The sequence below is a fragment of the Ixodes scapularis genome, unplaced genomic scaffold (assembly GCF_016920785.2).
Source record: "Ixodes scapularis isolate PalLabHiFi unplaced genomic scaffold, ASM1692078v2 PGA_scaffold3__209_contigs__length_174095766, whole genome shotgun sequence".
NCBI lineage: Eukaryota > Metazoa > Arthropoda > Arachnida > Ixodida > Ixodidae > Ixodes > Ixodes scapularis.
This window is the reverse complement of record NW_024609868.1, coordinates 137,479,867-137,498,760: the sequence shown is the minus strand read 5'-3', so window position 1 is coordinate 137,498,760 and position 18,894 is coordinate 137,479,867. Positions and strand designations below refer to the sequence as shown.

The following is an 18,894-nucleotide window of genomic DNA, read 5'->3' as shown; positions in this document are numbered from 1 at the left end:
GACAAATGCCGTACTATTTTCACAAGGTACTATCACGATCAATTTGAGTGCGAACACCGCTCCGTGTGGCCCGCGGTACTACCAGTGCCCCCTGCCGATTGCTCTTTCAAGTATAAGTGCACCTTGGTTTCGAGACAAATCGTCTCTAGCGATCGCCGCACCACTCTGCACTTCTGGGTCATCTGCTAGGAAAAAACCGTCGGCGAAACCGCGAAAACGTTCACCAGTGACGAAGAGCACATTTTGCTAGCAATGTGCGCCAGAAAAATAACTTGTATAAATATCTTTAGGGTCATCTTGTTGATTAGGCACTTTTAGTCGACTATTCTCCTGACTCCGATAGCAACACCCGGTACTTCGCCAACGCCTTTAAACGTGCATGATATTGTTATCGGAGGTTTCAAAACAATCAACTCTGCTTTGTTGAAGCTTGGTCTGCCGGGCAAGTTGGTAATTGACATTCATATTAAATATATAGCAAAAAAGACGCTATAAAAATACGAAGAGGCGCTTGTCCTGTGTGCCGCTTCATCTTTTTGTCCCGTCTTTTTTGCGCTATTTTTAAAATCAACTAAGACTGCCTATTATTTACTTCGCGTGAGCTTTTTTGCGATAGCAGAATTCCACCAATGCGCACAGGCAAGGTAGTTAGCGCGTTGCGAGCGTGGGTGATATCCTTCATCATAGTAATCAGCGCGCAAAAAACGATGCAGATGGCACGTTTCTTCTACGCCATCGTCGTTTTTTTGGCACTGTTTTCCATAATGAAGGATATCACCCACGCTCGCACCGCGCTAGCTTCTTGCCTGTGCGTATTGGTGGACCTTTGTTATTGCAAAACTCACGCGAAGTAAATAATAAACAGTCTTTGTTGATTTTAGAAATAGCGCGAAAAACACGACACAAAAAGACGAAGCACCACACAGGACAAGCGCTTCTTCGTCTGTTTGTTCCGTCTTTTTACTCTATTTTTAATATGAATGTCATTTACCAACTTCCCCAGCAGTCCAAGCTTTTACGAAGCTTAGTTGATTGTTTTGAAACTTCCGATAACAATATCATGGATTCCTAAACGTTTCGGCAAAGTATCATGTCTTGTTATTGGAGTCAGGGGAATAATCCGCGAAAACTTCCTAATCGAATGGATGACCCTAAAGATACTTTAAACGTTATTTTTTGCTGGCGCACATTGCTAGCGAAAAATGCTCTTCGTCATTGGTGAACAGTTTCGCGGTTTCGCCGACCGTTTTTCGCTAGCAGGCGACCCGGAATTGCAGTTTGTTGCGGCGACCGCTAGATACGATATGTCTCGAAACCAAGGTGCACGTATGCTTGAAAGAGCAATCGCCAAGGGGGCACTGATAGTACCGCGGACCACACAGAGCGGTGTTCGCACTCATATTTATCGTGATTGTACATACTTGTTCTACCCTTCAGGCTGATAGTCCGAAAATAAAAACTAGCCACGCGCTGCACTAAACGATGTAATTTCTGAGCATAAAATTTTCCTTGTACCCGTGCTATTTCATTTGTTACATCAATAGTGCTCATTGTCCGCTACTCTAAATAGATTATAATTAAACTTGTTAACAAGATCAGTAAGATAACTGCTGTATTGATTCACACACTACAAAAACCAACCCCTAAAATTCTAGATAGATCTCGCTACAGCGTATTTTATCAATCCAGAACAGAGCGAAAACTAGTATTATTCCAAACCAGAAGAGGAAAAAGGTAGTTGTAAACATACGTTCCGAACAACGTGTTTACACCGCCTTATGTTCCTACAGTGTTTGAATTTGCGAAAATAAAATCACATTGCCCTGGCGGTTTTATTTTTGCATAATGCACCAACTAGCGAACTTTCCTATTTATGAACAGTATCTAATAATGTGTGCGACTTTGCTGTCAATGAGTGTACCTTATACTTTACCATTTATTCAAAGCGGAAGCAGCCCAGTGAAATAGATGATAATAATCTATTAAACTAACAAACATATATACGATGACATAAGAACTTGTATTTTATGCCCTGCTATATACGTATGTTGTATAAACTTCGGAATGTTTATTCAAAGGCCATATCAGAACAAAATGTATTGTTATTACCTATATGTTTTTAAGTGCGACTGTTACAAGCACGAATATAATTTAAAAAGTGCACAATACAATTTTTTGTGTGTCTAACGCAATAATGCAGACACACATTTTCTTATACAGTTTTGTAAATTTTGAATAAGAAAAAGCCGCCGATAGATTTAATACCTATGTCTAGTGACAGTTTAAGAGAAGTAAACTCTTCTTACCCCGAAGTTCTGAACTGAAATCGACATTGAAAGTACATAGCCTTCAATATTTTGTTGGAATTACATTTCATTTATAAAATCGGTTGATGAGCTTGTCTCACAACGATAAACTAAAACATAACAATTTAAGCTGCAAAAGCGTTATTCCTTGTTCGCAAACCTCTGTTCTACAAACAATGAATTTGTACATCGCACGATACACAAGTCTCAGTGACTATCTGACCGCCCTAATTCAATTACCATAATATGCATTTAATGTTACATAATTTTTAAAATATGCAAAGAACAAATTTATTATACGGGAATAACAAAATACTTTACTTATACATTTTTGATTTTCCTTAATCAAAAATCAAACATATATAATAAGAGCTGGTCCTCAACCCGCAGACAGCCTGACAACAACGACATAAAAAATGAATAAGCCGTGGTTTTCCCCTATATACATAATCGCTTATCATTTAATTTCACATCTGAAAATTCTCAAACCAAAAACAAAAATACGAATGGTTAAGATAATTTGGTCATGTTCAGAAATAAATTTAAAAAAAATTGTGCCCTGTTTACAGTTAAAGCTGGAAAGTCACTTTTGATCCTTTTCGGGTATGAACAGGCGTAGTGCGGGACGAGTTCCGAAAAAGCGCTTGTGTCCACTCGACCAGTGCGATGGTGGTGGTCACAGTTTGATGAGCTCGATATTTGGGGACAGGGGTGAAGTTGATTAGGTCATCGCAATATATATTGTATCTATATTGTAAGATGACTTCTAGTTGCTTCAATGTGGTGATCATGATAGTGCAACACTTGTAACCAGCCAGCAACCAGTTCGGCGGGCGGTTGCGCTAGATTCGAAGAGTGCGGGTTAGACGGATGAGATTAGGAGAGCCCTACTTCGTCTTTCTTTTTTTTTTTTTTGTAACATTACCTCCCCGGGCAAAAAAATGGCCGGTTCATCGGCAGATGTTGGGAGGGGTTACGGCGATCCTTTGTGGGACGGCTTGAGTCGCGCTACGTGAACTATGTCGACTGGGGCAGCCTCCTAGTTCGTAGAGGATAGGTCTCGCAGGATCTTTAGGTGGCATATAAATTGCTACCGTAGTTTCTGGCGTTTGCCGTGAAGCCTCCTGTTCTCCAAAGGATCACTTTGCCACCAACTCTGTAGAGAACATCAGTATGAGAGTCCGCACAATGTAAAGCCTTTGGTGTTGCCGGGACTGAAGCGTATAGATTCTGTAATGTTGCCGTGTTCTATCTGCACGGTACAGGACATCATCAGTGTGATCATCGGGTGAAGCTTCGTCAGCGTAAGGCAAAACAGTATCTAAGGTAAAAGGTGGTCCTCGCGTGTATAGGAGGTAGAAGGAGCAGCATCCTGTCGTGGCTTTGCGGCTGGAGATGTAAGCGTATGTTATATATAGAACGATTGCGTCCCAGTTTTTGTGGTCGTCTGCGTTATACATATCAATGACGAAAAATAATCCCAGGAGAAGCGAAACAAGAGGGACAAAAAACAAACACAAATCTCCAAACACAGCTTCGTTATTCTTGTCCAGCTCGCTGGCACCTTTGCATTTAATTGCATTATAATACAAATGAATCTTGTTGGTTAATGTGCAATTTGACATTCGCTGAGGCCATAACGGAATCGGCATGACATATGAGTTCTTGAAAGACTTTGGTAACACTTGGGTCAAGGAAAAGTACCGCGATCGGCGATGATGTACTGAAGGGCACGGTGACGAAGCAAGAGGAAATTAAGAAAAAATTTAGTGACTTCTCGCGTTGTGGCGGCTTCTACAGCCTTTGTCTCAGTGTAGTGCGTGAAATATTCGACGGCTACATTTATTTGGTGGTTATTAGAAGGGAAGCACGGAAAAGGAATGATAAATTCAATTCCAATAACATAAAATGGGTAGGTGGGAAGCGGAATAGTACGTCGGGTTGCTGCAGATTTTGTTGTTGGCTTTTTTTTGTCTTGCATTGGTGATGTGTTTAAAAACAAACCGTGCGATGGCGCGCTGCATGCCGCTCTAAAGGTATTTCATGCAAATTCGGCAGTATCTTTTGTAAAATCCGAGGTGTCCAGCACAGCTGGTTGTCATTGAGATCAAAGCGGGCTGTCTATGATTTAGCTCCGTGTTTTCGGAACGTTTTCTTTATCATCAGTGCCAGCGTCATATCGGATGTTCGAGAACTATTGCGTGAGGGGAACAGCAGAAACAAATTGAAGGGTTGGTGGCTTTCTATGGTTTGGGTCTGGCGCCTGTGTTCCCTGCTCCCTCGGTGTCTATACTCTCGTTTGTTCAGGATGTCCGTCATCCGCGGAGTTCCCGATATCTTTTCACGGGTCACTTGGAAGCTGTGTTATGTTTCTACTCCGACGAAGCAGTGCTCAAATGACGGTTGGCTTAGAGGGACGGTCTGCAGCGCCATTGCTCAGCAGAGACTCTCTCGAAGGCCCGGAACCAATGTTTAAGATCATCGGCCGAAAGGACTAATGTCAACGGGTCTTCGTCTTCCTCTTCCTCCATCATCGAGAGAAGCGGCTGCTGGGGTGGCATAAGCCTCCGGGCCAATGAGGGTAGCTCTTGGACCTCATCTTCATACAAACCAACAGCCACCACCAGTCACACGAGGATTCCGCCGGTGAGGCAACATTCCCACGTCCCCTCGGCTTTATAAGGGGAACCCACGGACTCGCGCGGCGGCGACATAATGGGACTGGCCATCGGACGCTTCCATCACCTAATCATTCGCCACTGAAACATCGTCAGCCATATAGCCCAAGCCCGGTCTCCTCTCCGTAATTCAGCTATTAACAATATAGTTTTTTTTTACAGGTTTGTTTACAAATGTTATGAAAGCTACAATTATGCGGTTTGTGCAAGTGAGTCATAAGCCAAGCGGGACATCATGTGAGTGGCTAATGTGCACTCTAAAAAAAAGGGTGTCATGGGGTACACCCATATGGGGTGTAAGTGCTTGTCACATATACTACACCCTTTGGGGGAATACAAGTGCACCCCAAATATGGGAGTTCGTGTACACCCGTTGGTGTGGTGCACATGTACACCTTTTTCTACAGAAATCTCACTCGAAGGGAACACAGGTGCACCCCATTCAATGGTGTACGGCTACACCTCTTTCTACACCCAATGAAATGAAAGGGAACACAGATGCACCCCATTCGATGGTGTACCATTGCACCGCTTCATACACCCGCCTCACTCAAAGGGAACACAGAGGCACCCCGCTCAATAGTGTACCATTACTCCCCTTTCTACACCTACTGCTCTCAAAGGGAACACAGGAGCACCCCGTTCAATAGTGTACTGCTACACCTCTTTCTACACTCACTGAATTCGGAGAGAACACAGATGCACCCGATTCAAAGGTGCATGGTCACACCACTTTATGCACCCGTTTCATAACTTCATAAACCTATTTAAGACATCAAGGAAAACAGTAAAAAATGTATGCGCCCCGGTGATTGCAAAGAGGCAGGTAAACGGACACACGGTATTGTTTTCAAATATCATAGAAGTTTATTAGACCAGCCTATTCCGTAAACAAGTACAAACTTGCAAGCAATCCGTGATATCTGAAGACGTACAAAGAAGCTGTTACACAACTGAGGAGATTAATGAGCAAACAAGGACCGGGGTGATTCTTAGTTAGTGTCTATTCTCTTGCAGCCGGCAGAATTATTTACCCGAAATTGTGCCGGCAGTCGCCACTCATTGGCGATAGAATCACTTTATCGAACGACGTTTCATCGGCAGCTCAGATTAGCTTTCCTCTATAAGCATCTCTTCTTCTTCTTTTTTTTTTTTGTAATGAGCCGCGCCATACTAAATGCGCGAGGTGATATATACGGGTATCACAGGTAGGGTAGAGTTTTTTTAATGAGCCGCCGCAGACTGTCACCACGAAGCGAAGTAAACGGGTGGGCTGGGTCGGTGAGCACGCGCCTCAGAGATACACGCGCGAAAAAATCTCCCTACAGCGTGCATTTTGCGTAACGAGTGACGATGGAACGTTAGTGTCGATGAAACGTGTCTACAAAACGTGTATCGACAAAAACGTGTTTTCACAAAACGCCAGGAGAATAAGAAAGTCAGTATTCCACCTGCAGTTGTCACATGATTGTAGACAGCTAAGGCAGGCGATTGCCGATAGAATTTCGGGGAAATTATTCTCCCGGCTGCTAGAAAATAGACACTGCCTAATTCTAGAGGTAATCCGGAACAAAGCGGTCAATTGTTGCAAAGGAGTAGGTTGTAGTGCACTTACGATGAAAATACCGGACTTCAATTATGTAATCCGATATATATGTCGACACGGGCACTGCAGAACCACACGAACACAAAAACGAAAAGAAAGGGGTCCGTGAAGATTCAACACGATGTGGCAGAAGCAGTAATTTGCCGAACCGAACACTGAACACATCACATGAATTCCTTGGGCTTTTTTGAAGAAATCCCTTGTTGCCGATATACGCGTAGGACTTTTCAAACTATGGAAATCTTGGTACACTCGAATACGTTGTCGCGGGCGAAATCTACAGCAGCCCCGCTGGTAGCAGCACAGCACACAAGCAACTAGGCCGGGAAGCAGACATTCCGAGGTCGAAAAAAGCTACTACGTCATCCGTGAAACCTCTACCACATGATCACGCTCCTGCCGTTATCCGCGCTCAGACAGAGAAGTCGAGGCATAAAAAAAGCCTCCGGTTCATTGGTCCGGCAACTGCGCGCCTTCTTCCATGCTTTCAGCTTAGGGAGAGAAAGAAAAAGAAATGAGTATGAAAATTGCAGCTCCTTCAAGGCCAAAAGGGATAATGAAGATAAGCCTCGCAAAGGCTTATCTTCAGGAGCAACCCAACAATGAAAGGATTTGTCGCTTATATCCTCTTGAAAGTTCGACCCAAAGTTAATAGTGCAGTGGATGCTATCCGTGGCCTTGGCCTTCAGGCAGGTGCCGTGCTCTGCCTTATCTCTAGCTTGGAGACTGTAGTCGTGTGATCCTACCCGAAGACGCGATTGGCCTAAAACAAGCATAGCGTCCACTCTACTGTCAATACCGGGGGAACAGGATAGCTCCATACTTCCTAAGAAACTGGCCAACCCAAAAAGTGACCTCCATGGGGGAATCCAAGCACAAGCTGATCGGGGCGCCTGGCTAGCGTGGCGGTGCATTGGTACTCCTAGATGTTTTTAAGGGAGAGGGGGATGCTCCTTGTCGGTGTACAAGCACACTGGCTGCGCAACGGAGGGTGCGTCTTTCAGGCAAAGGGTGCATGAGCGCCTGATGCACCCGACTACACTCTTTTTTTCTTAGAGTGTGTGCGATAAGTCGCCTGATTATTTCAAATTCGTTAATTAACTTTTCAATAGCTGAAAGGAGAGATATGGTTCCAATCGGAAACTTGCTGAGCGTTATCGAAAACCACTCAGTCATTTTCAGAAAAAACTTTGAGCGTGTAAGAAGCGTACTTGTGCACTGAAGTTACCACTTGCGGAGTAGGTACAACGCTGGGGCTAGATAAGAGACGGAAAAATTTCGGAGGCGCCTGTCCGCAACCGCTAGCCTTGTGCCTGCTCTACGAGTGGTAACTTTAGTTCACTACAAAGCTTTTCACGAGCTGGAAGTCTTCTGAAAAATGACTAGTTTAATGGTTTCCGATGACGCTCAGCAAGCTTCTAATTGGAAAGATATGTCTATTTTCGCTAATTAAAAAGTTAATCAATCAATCAATCAATCAATCAATCAATCAATCAATCAATCAGTTTATTAAGTCACAAACAATTGCATTTGGGACTAGGGGGCTGGAAAAAAGCTGCGTACTCGCAGCTTGACAAAGTCCAGCGCCCCCCAAAACCAAGCAGCAGTGATGGGGGCACAGCTAGGTTACAGAAATTCTAAATATACAACTCTTATACAATAACCACAGAAGAAGAAACACAAGAAAAACAGTTCGATATTATAATATTCTTTGAATTGTCTGATAGTTTATGGAGCGTATGTCAATATCTCGGGATGCCAGCTTATTTAACATAACCGCCAATCTGTAGTTAAATCTCTGCAATCCAAAATTGGTCCTGGAAGGGGAAACACGCCAATGAGGAGGGTCACGTAATGAATATGTTACTTCGTTTCTCACCAGGTTTCCAAGATTTAAAATAACTTTGATGTTTTGTTTTACTGATCGTTGACACATGTAAATTAGTCTCCAGGGATACAAGTAGGAAATGTCGACGACCTGATGTTTCAAAAACAGGGGAAGGGTATGATAATCTCGAGGAACATTTTCGATAGCTCTAAGCGCCTTTTTCTGCAACAGTCGCAGCTTATTGACATTTCGCATAGTGGTCGTACCCCATACTACATGAGCGTAGCAAATTACAGATTGAAAGAGGGAGTCATAAATTAACTTTTTAATATGAACTGGGAGCGTATGTCTGTACCTATTCAATATGCCAACAACCTTACAAAGTTTTTTATGGATATGTGTTACCTGGTTATTCCAGCACATGTGTTCTGAAAAAATAACACCAAGAGTCTTGACATTTTCAAGACTCTTGGAAAGGCTTTTATTAATTATTCGACTTGTCGTGAAGATCAGCCACCCACATAATGTTCCCTTGGGCGTATACCTCACTCGCACAAACCGCATCAGTGTAACTTTCAGGTTTTTTTTTTTTTTAACGAATTCTTAAGAATAAAAAACACACCCTCATATATATATATAGGGTGTTTCAAAGAACGGAGGCCAAATCGCTCCTGCGAAAACTGCTCATCCGAAAGAAAAAAGGCTCGTGACGTTTTGGTCCCGGGCCAGGGCCCATTTAGGAAAATTATTAAAGTCCAAGATAATAAAGTTGTTAATTATTTTTGCGTAATTAACTTTTTAATATTGTGTTTAAGGACATGGTTTAAAATAGAAATTTGCTCAGCATTATCGAAAAACACTAAATCAACCAATTGCAGAACGTAGAAGGCACGCGAAGCATTTTTACGGCTTTCTGAAAAACCGCACAAATTCGACCGGTTTTTAAGTATCGGTTTGCTGTCGGAGCGCATCTCGGCCCCGGCGGCACCGCGCCCCGTGGAGAGATCGTGCAACCAACCTCTGCTGCGCTGTCAGTGCGCGACGCAGCAGAGTCTTCACTTTTGTGTATTACGGAAATTAAAGGCCATTTCCCTTGTGCCCTGTGCGATGTGCAGTGAACAAACCCTAGAGCTTGGTTTCGGAAAGAATTTATATAATATATCAATGATGTGCTGAGTTTCTATTCTTTGTAATATGACAGCTAATAGCGAGTCATGCTAGTTTACAGTGAAATTTTTATAAATCGAAACAATACAAGGTCTGCGCCTCTTCGATATTGAAGGTCTACTAGACGTGCCTATTTAATTAGATATGTTGCTCGTGCTTTCTCGCTCTTACAAAAACTTAAATAATTATTACATACCACAAATTGCGTTTATAATTGATTGTAAAACGCATTGGAAAATTCAAGAAAACTTCTTGAGAATTCATAGAAACGCGCGGGATGCTATATCTAAGTTGGGTCTTGCAAAACGAAGACGGCTTTTTTTTTCCGATATTCAGGACTAAAGGTAGAACATGCAATAAAAATACACACTTTCTAGACTTGCTTTTCGGGTAGGCGACCATCATATTTACCGTTGCAACAAAAAAAAAATAAAAAAAAATGTTTTTTTTAATTGATCTCAAAATCGGTACTTTTTTCTTTTAGCATAATAATAATGTAAACTTACTGCAAATGGAATTTTATACAGCTGAGTGATTTTACAATATCTATAAAGAGCGTGTTTTGGGATCTCCATAAACATAAGAAATATTGACTTACCCTAAGTATGTAGCCAGTATTTAATTGTCAAAATTTATCAACAATTTACCGAGAGGCGTGTTTGACATTTTTTATAGAAAAACAAAACAAAACAAAGCGCCTAAAACTCTTTCATGGTATTAGAGCCTTTTACCTGTGCTCACAGACAGCTTGACAAAGTTAATATAATATGGACTGAAAATCCACTGCGGGAGATCAAGCGAAACATCCAACCCACGACGGATGTGAAAAGCACTGCTTTCCGCTGCGGCCTCTTTTAAAATTCGTAAGTCGAGAACGAAAATCAGACGAACCTGTGGTTTGTGGCGTCTGCGTTTCTAGAGCCGACGCCATAACATTTTTTTTTTGTCAGCGAAATTAAAATTTTGATCATTTTTGCCTGCACGATTTGAGAGGAAGTCACCCACATATATATATATATATATATATATATATATATATATATGGGTGATTTCATCTCAAATCGGGCAGGCTAAAAGGGTCTAATTTTTAATTTTCACGAAAAAAATACATGTTTTGGGGGTATTTCTCAAATGAAGGAGGGCGCAAACCGCATGTTCTCCCGATTTTTTGTTCTCGAGTTACGACCCAGGCAGCACCGAGTTCTGGGCCAAAACTTGGCTTGCGTCTGGCAGTTTAGGGCATTAAAAAGCCCGAAGAAGCCAAAGTAGTGCCTAACCTGACCTCCCTTGGCAACAGTCTGGGTATCTTGGCCCTAATTCGCCAAACAAGTGCCAAACTTAGGCTTCGCTCCCGGGTAGTTCGGTTATTATCTGGCATCTTCGGGCCTAAATCGCCTAACAAGTGCCAAATTTAGGGTTACTGCCCGTTAGTTCGGCAGATCTTTGGCATTTTTGGGCCAAAATCGCCAAACTAATGCCAAAGTTAGGCTTCACTTTTTGATAGTTCGGCTATCACCTGGCACATTCGGGCCAAAATCGCCACAGATGTGCCAGAGTTAGGCTTACTACCTTGTAGTTCGGCAGAGCTTTGGCATTTTTGGGCCAAAATCGCCAAACTAATGCCAAAGTTAGGCTTCACTTTTTGACAGTTCGGCTGTCACCAGGCACATTCGGGCCAAAATCGCCACAGATGTGCCAGAGTTAGGCTTACTACCTTGTAGTTCGGCAGAGCTTTGGCATTTTCGGGCCAAAATCGCCAAACTAATGCCAAAGTTAGGCTTCACTTTTTGACAGTTCGGCTGTCACCTAGCACATTCGGGCCTAAATCGCCACAAATGTGCCAGAGTTAGGCTTACTACCTTGTAGTTCGGTTGAGATCTGGCATCTTTGGGCCCAAGTCGCCAAGCGAGTGCCCAAGTTAGGCTTCGCTTCCCGATAGTTTGGCTGTGATCTGGCAGCGACGGGCCAAAGGTGCCAAACAAGTGCCAGAACTAGGCTTACTGCCTTGGAGTTCGGCTGATGAGGTATTTGATGTACGCGGGTGGTCTTCATCTTAATTAAATAGAAATCAAGTTCTATTCGGCTGGCAACTTTATCTTATTTTGGTTGTCTCTTGATTTCTGCAGTCCAAAGGTTGGCTGAATGTTTTGACGCGGCTGGAGCAGGCTTTGCAAACGCAAATTGTGCCAGATGTTTTACTCGCGCGTAGGTACACAAGCCAATATCGGGACGCGCCGTGAGACTGGTTCGACATTATGGCGCGTTCACACCGGCGATGCGATCTAGTCGCGCCATAACTTTCATCGCAAAAGCGACCATCGCGGGCAAAAAGTGACGGGTTTTGAGCAGTCGCTTGCTGACCCGACGTTTTGCGATGCACTCTAGTCGCGGAGAGGCCGAGCCAACCAACGGCGTTCGGAGCGAGAGTTTTTGAGACGCGACTCGCCAACGAAGGCATTGGACTCGCTCATCGCGCACGCCAAATTGACCAACTAATTACTTTTTTTTTTCTTCTTTTTTTTTGCGATGCGATTTAGCTGGATCGCGCGACTGCTATCCCCGGTGTGAATCCGCCTTTACAGAAAGTGCTGCCATTGAGCTAACACTGCGCAAGACGGATGTGCGCACGTCTCAACAAGATATATCATTATTAAGGGGTGTCCAAACTGGACACTACAAAACGCACGACTCCTACAAATCGTGAAAATTGAAACGGACGCGCCCGCTTCAAGCCCGCTTCAATTTTCACGATTTGTCGGAGTCGTGTCCTGTTTGGACATTCCTTTATGCGGCGCATTGCAAAAGCGAGCGTGGATCTGTGCGTGTCTTGCATTGTGATTGAGCACTGTCAAATCCTAGCGATAAGAAAGTGCGGAAACGACCGTGGCTCTATGGCGCGGTTCCCGCATCACACTTGGGGGATGAAAATGAAATCCCGGAAATTGTCCTATTTTAGCGTGTTGATACTTTTTAAACATTAAAAAGTGGAGACACAAAAGGGACAATAAAGACAGGACAATCTCTGAACTTTAAAGCCGCTGTACAAACGGGACGTTCTGCAGAGAAGAACCTTCTCTCCCGAAGCTGGGGGACGGGGAGGGAAAGGTCAAGCGTTGGATGGAAGGAGGTTTAGAGAATGGGATTAGCCTCGGGGCGAGGCCATCCTCTCGAGAGGGAGTGGGGACGGAACAAAGCTGGCCGTGGTGGTTCCGGCTACCAGGTGGAAGAAAGTTAAGCTTGTCAAACGGCGACCTCGGATCCGAGGACGGGCACGCCAGAGAATTTGAAAATAGCTGCTTGATTAGCCGGACGACCCAGTGCGGTCTACTGGTTCTAGACGGTGACTCGGATGAAGAAAACTCGTTTTGGTCGAAAACTCTAAAAGCATTCTGGACGTGAACCCTTGACACAAATAAAAATAACACATGCATGAAAAACTGCGAAGGCACCTAAGCTTTCGCCTATGATGTGGGAATGCGTGAGCATTACTGGCAAAGTTATGTTGGCGCAACTTGCAATAAAGAAAGAAAAAAAAAAGTTATGTTGGCTGCAATAAAGAAATAAAAAAAAAAAGTTATAGTGGCGCAACGGATAGCGCGCTAGTTTCGCGATCAAGAGGGCCTAGCTTCGAAACCGGGCAGGGAAGGGTTTTTTTTCTCGTGTTATTTTTTTTTTTCGTTTTTTTTTTGTTTGGTCACGTGGCAAGAAAAATCACATGAACAGAATTTTTTTTGGCCAAGTCACCAGAGATATTTTTTCTAATTTCTCCTTTTCTTCAGTCTTTCTTTCTTTCTTTCTTTCTTTCTTTCTTTTTTTTTTTTCTCCTTTTTTTCGGTTTACGCTTCCTATCGCAAAACTCTTTGCACCTATTTCGCGTTACATTGGCGTTAGCCAAGTCATTTTATTTATGGCAGGGAATTCTGCCGTACGTATCTTATGTTACCATTACCAACCCTGGATTTCGTCCGGCAACCAGTTTGGGAATGACGACGCCAAATTTCTGTTATAATTTCTTTGAGGTCTAAGGCCTCGTTATCCGTCGGCCTCTAAGATTGGCTCTTCAAGTATCTTTTGGGAAAGAGTTGACGACAGGCATCTTTAAGGAGCACGTGTGTCGACCAGAGTAAACATTGCTGAAGCGCCTCTAGTGTGATTTTGGCCGTAAATAACTGGAGGCCCCGGGCAAACCAACCCAATGGAGAAAAGTATCTACCTTTCTGGTTTCATAGAGAGCTATGAAAGTCAGAAGGGACGAATCCCAGCCGAGTCAAACTACCGGCTTGCAAACGCAATCGTGTTGATAATAGCGCAAAGGAGTTTGTATGACTCTCTCTGGCGGTGCGCAGAGGGTAAAGGCACGGAGGTAATATATGCTTTTGCCCAGTCACCTCGCGAACGGTTGGGTATTGGCTGCAGAGATCCATTTCGCGTTGTTTTATTACGGGATTATATCTTGATTTCTTTGTTCCTAGTTTCACAGACAGAACGAAATCGCTTTTCTCGTGTGGTGTCACGGCGGGTAGACAGAAATCAATCAGAGTACCGAAATTCGACGCTTGTGCTCGTTCTATAGCGCTTCTAAAAACCGTGCGATCACGGCTGTGTATCGTCAACATTGCATAAACTGCCGTTACTTGTACTCGTATTGCATCGTGAGGGAACGACTATGACTGGGTAAACAGAAATAGGGAGAATGGGTGCGTGTGATTTGTTGAAGTTCGAATCAACAAATCGAGCTTCAACGAATGCGATAGTATTGCATTCACTCAACCAGCTATATGAGTTTTCAGATCCTTCCAAGTATGCGATTCGTGTTCTGCCAATGGTACTTCAGTAAGATTAAAAAACAAAATCCACGTTAAAAAAAAAAAAAAAATTACGGTTACTCGAGCTGCTCCCGCGCCGAATCATGTTTCACATAAGCGTAATTTTGGGTTCGATGCACGACGAGGGGTCTTCAGTTATAAAAATATTTTGATTACGATTATTTGCGGCGCTAAAATTTTGAAAGCCAAGCAGTGAAGACGATGGTGTTCTTATAAATATTATATACATTTTATTTTACACTGTTTGAATACGCTGCCGTCGTTATGTCCTTGAATTATTGGCTAGCTTGTGGCGGACAGGGAAGTCTTGCAGGACCATTATGATAGCACCTACACTAAACCTGCCGCGCTTCGAAAAATGTTAGTCTAATGCATACCAGCTTGTTCAAGGCGGACGAAGCATTACGCATCCGGCAAAGCGCATTAAATCGCTGCCCGCGACGTTTTTTCTTTTTTATTTTTATTTATTTATTTATTTATTCTTTTTTTTTTTGTGCAGCGAGATAATTTCTAGTCAAGCAGCACGCCCCCTCTACGGCGGGTTATGCCGGATTAACGGAGGCGTCTCCTAATCCATTCTCCGTGTTGGCCCCTCGGAGGAGGGCGGTGAAGTGAGGAAAGGAGGGCAGGAGAGGAGGAAACGCAAAAAAAAGTGGAAAGACCGAACTTTATTTTCGGCTTCAACCTCAAAACCCGCCCGCTCCGTGGGAGTACCGGAAAGAGAAATCTTGGCGGAAGGAGAGGAACCGAAGGAAGTGTACGCGATCCCCCTGTCCTGCGGGACCAGGTACATCGGGCAAACGGGGCGATGCCTCAACGACCGACTCCGAGAACATCAAATGGACGCCGAAAGAGCTGCTTCGGAGTCAAAGCACCCGATAGTCATTCACGGGAGAAAATGTCCCGGTTGCGCTCCTAATTTATGTAATAACAAAAACGGCTTGACATAACAAAAATAACAATTTAATTAAACGTTGCGCCTCCAATGCGGGAGGCATCTTCAGTAGAGCACAGAGCGAGTGAGAGTCGCACAAAAAAGTTCGGCTATTTAGGCATAAAGTTTGTGTACACGTCCGGCAGGGGGCCACGGTTCTTGTTTACCAGCGATGAATCACTTCCGCATTTGTCATTCTGGATGAACCAAGATTCCAGCAGCTTCCTCGGTCCCCACCTTATATCTCTCGCCAAGGTCGATGCCTTGACAAAGTCAAATTGGTGTCCTCACGTCCATGCGTGGTCGACGAGTTCGGACTTGAAGCGGGTGGCGTTCGTGGAATTGGCGACATCCCGTGCGTGTTCTTTTAGTCTTGTTATTCTTTTTCGTCCCGTCTCTCCAGTATAGGAAGCGTCACATTCCTTGCAGTGCACCTGGTAGATCACGCCCCTTTCTGCCTCTGGCGGTGTCGGGTCTTTTGGCATGGAGATAACATTGACAATTGTTCTTTCGTACCCCCAACGGCCTAAGGGCGCGTCCCAATGCCTCCGGGAGGCACACGACGTCACGTGTTCGTTCGGCTCGATCCGGGCGCCGATGGGACATTTGTTTCTTAACGCGATTGACAAGCCAGTCGGGGTAGTTACGTTTTTTCAAAGCCGCCCGCACATGGCTAAGTTCTTGAATGCTAAGTGTTGACTTAGATGGGACAGTTTCTGAACGATGAAGTAACGATCTTACAACTGAGCTTTTGTGTTGAGTAGGGTGATGAGAGTGGTAGTCAAGAAAGTTTTGTCTGTCACATGGTTTACGATATACGGATGTCTCCATCTTAAAAAAAGGTTCACTAGTTCTATGGACACGTACATCTAAACACGGCTAGGTACTATCGGTTTCATGTTCGCAGGTGAACTGAATTGAGGGGTGGACACTATTCAAATTGCGGTGAAAATCAGTTACGTTCTCTCTGTTAACCATTACAAAAGTGTCATCGACATAACGACGGTAGAACTTCACGGGGAAATCAATTCCAGACATTACCTTTCCTCAACATATTCCATGACGAGATTCGAGACGGTGACGGAAACTGAACTCCCCAAAGGGCATCCGCTGACCTGATGATATATGTCCCCATTAAAACTAAGATTACACTGGTTGAGACAAAAACGCAAAAGGAGTATAACGTCTTCAACAAGGAGGGTTGTGCGAGTGGACAACGACTGGTCTGCCAACAACCGGTCACGGGCGACATCAACCGCCAGGGCGTTGGGGACATTCGTAAATAATGAAATCACATCAAAGGATACCATAGCCTCGTGCGGTAGCAGGGTCTGAGCGCGTATAAGTTCAACAAAGTCATGGGAATTCCGGAGGCTAAACTCATTCTTTCTTGTAAGAGGGCTCAGAATCATAACCAGATATTTGGAAAGGCTGTAAGTGGATGAACTAATAAAAGATACAATCGGGCGTAGGGGGCAACTCGTTTGTGAATTTTGGGGAGTTCATACATCTTGGGTGTCGCGGCGTCAAAGGAGAAGAGACGACGGTATAGGTCGTCACTGATGCGTCCTTTCTTTTTCAGCTCTCGAAGGTGGTCAACTAACTCTCTTTCGGACTTAGCAGCGGGATCTCTTGATAGCCTCACGAAATAGTGACTGTCGTTTATAACTTCATACATCTTCTTCATGTAGTCATCCCTATCAAGCACAACGGTTCTTTTTCCTTTGTCGGCCTTTAAAATCATGATGGAGCTGTCTGACTTCAACTCATTAAGACCAATGCGTTCTTGTTGACCAACAAACAAATGTCCCATCGGCGCCTGGATCGAGCCGAACGAACACGTTACGTTAAGGGTTTCGGAGGCATTGGGACGCGGCCTTGGGCCGTTGGGGGTACGAACTGTATACAAACCCTACAGAACAATCGCCAATGTTATCTCCAAGCCAAAAGATCCGACCCTGCCAGAGGCAGAAAGGGTCGTGATTTACCAGGTACAGTGCAAGGAATGTGACGCTTCCTACATTGGAGCGACGAGACGAAAAAGAAAAACAAGACTAAAAGAACACGCACGGGACCGCCACCCGCTTCATGTCTGAACTCGTCGACCACGCATGGACGTCAGGACACCAATTTGACATTGACAAGGCATCCACCTTGGAGGGGGATAAAAGGTGGGAACCGAGGAAGCTGCTGGAATCTTAGTTCATCCAGAACGACAAACGCGGAAGTGATTCATCGCTGGTAAACAAGAACCGTGGCCCCTGCCGGACGTGTACACAAACTTTACGCCTAAATAACCGAACTTTTTTGTGCGACTCTCACTCGCTCTGCGCTCTACTGAAGATGCCCCCCGCATGGGAGGCGAAACGTTTAATTAAATTGTTATTTTTGTGATGTCAAGCCGTTTTTGTTATTACATTTATCACGTCTTCGCCCGGCTTGTGGAGTATTTTTGCGCTCCTAATTTCACCGGCACGACAGCCATGGGAGGCCACTGCGAGCAAATGGGGAGAGAAATAATTGAGGTCTATCGGATGGCGACAAGCCCGGAAAACATAACCACCCCGTCCATTTCGCTCTCAAGAAAGGAGATTATCTTTCTTAGGCCCTTAAAGGGCCCATGAAACGATTTTTGGGTTGGGATAAATCATTTTAGATTGGGATTTTACTAATAGCACATCGTTCAGTGGACCAAAAGAAAAAGGTAGAAAGTCAAAAGCCTGACTTTCAGTGCGAAAATTTGAAAACAGAGCGGACTATTTCGTACCTCCTCCCCTTCGCAACCTCTCTGCCTTTACACTGTGATACAACCGCGGTCCCAAAAGCGCGTTATCGGGTCCAAACTGACGTCACACGCAACCGGACCTCACTTATTCCCTTCACCCCCTGACATTGTGGTGGAAGCTACACGCTTGCCGGACCAATCAGCCGCCTCCCTTTCATCACCTGACTTCATTCTCTGCAGCCACATTTGCCACGCTCACGTGGCAAGTGTGGCTGGCCCAACGAGCACGTAGCTTCAACAGCACTGTCAGCTTCGGAATGAACGGGGTGGGGAAAGCGACTTTTGTCTGAATTTTGAGCGACGGGCTAATCTTCTAGGGGGAGAATGGATGTGTCCGGGATTACACAAACGGGAGTGCGAGCAAGAGGGGACTCCCCCTTTTCGTATTCTTCAACTGTTTGGTGGAATGCGCGATTTATGAGTTCAGGAGGAAAGCGAAACAGGAAAAAGTTGGAAAAGCGTTTCATGACCCCTTTAATGGAAGCCGCACGCTGACAGACTAGGCAAGGCGACAAGGTCACCGGCAGAAGCGGCCTTTCCTTTTATGCGTTGTTGATGCCCCTTCGACCTCGCCTTTTGCAAATCCTCCCCACCTGCTTTTGCGTCTTCGTGTGGCTGTCAGCGAGCGCGACAGCCGCTTTAAGCAAATCAAAAGGATGAAGCGAAACGCGTTACTCAGCGTGACCTCTCTACATAGGACGCGTAGGACAAAAAAGTTTGGACGAAAATTTGTCACGTGACTTTTTCTGTCACGCTGATGGGAT

The 18,894-nt window shown here is 44.5% G+C and overlaps 1 protein-coding gene across 1 annotated transcript in view; it reads right to left on the bottom strand.

Moving 5' to 3' along the window:
• Positions 1–18,894, bottom strand: part of LOC120851061 (evasin P1096-like) — a 33,069-nt gene that overhangs the window by 771 nt on the left and 13,404 nt on the right. The window lies entirely within an intron of this gene.